The sequence below is a fragment of the Patagioenas fasciata genome, chromosome 2 (assembly GCF_037038585.1).
Source record: "Patagioenas fasciata isolate bPatFas1 chromosome 2, bPatFas1.hap1, whole genome shotgun sequence".
In the NCBI taxonomy this organism is placed as follows: domain Eukaryota; kingdom Metazoa; phylum Chordata; class Aves; order Columbiformes; family Columbidae; genus Patagioenas; species Patagioenas fasciata.
Genome location: NC_092521.1, coordinates 162,577,210 through 162,577,949, shown reverse-complemented (window position 1 = coordinate 162,577,949; position 740 = coordinate 162,577,210).

The following is a 740-nucleotide window of genomic DNA, read 5'->3' as shown; positions in this document are numbered from 1 at the left end:
GCTGCTTTTCAGGGTCTTTTCTGTGCTTTGGTGTTTCAGACCAGCAGGAACGACCTGGCCAGGCTGTGTCCTGTCAGACCCCGCGACCCAGGTACTGCTCTTGCTTTTTATAGTTCCAGAACCAGCTTCCGCAAGCAGCAACTGAACCTCACACAGGTGTGGGGCTGCAGAGTGCTGGATTTCGTGGGGAACACAAGATTTTCTTTAGCCAGCTGTTGGAACAAAACTTGGCTCGGGAACTGTCTCAGTAGTTGCACCCAGCCTCAGCATTCTGGGGAAATACTTGGGGTTTTTTTAGTGTGGTCTATAATATCCCATTTTCTGTTCTATGAGCATTCCCCCCTAACTGTGAACAGAGAATCCCCTGTTTGTCAGCTCTTCTTAAAAACCGTTTATTCCTGTGTAACCTCATCTGGGTGTTCCTGCTTCGGTGGGGGGATTGGACTGGATGAGCTTTTGTGGTTCCTTCCAATCCCTGACATTCTGTGATTTGCGTTCCGCAGTTCAGACTCGCAGCAGAGGGAGCTCATGCCCTGTGTTTTCAAAGCATGGTGCTGGAGCTGAGTGGGAAACCAGCACTGATCTCTGCTTAGAGCCAGGCCTAACAGCAGCTGCTGGAAAATGAACCTTCAGTTTATTCGTATCCACTATTATCAGTGGGGAAGTGGGGGCTTAAAGTTCTGTTTGGGTAAATGTGGAGGAAGCAGAGCTTGGGCCCCAGGGACTTAATGGATTCTTTT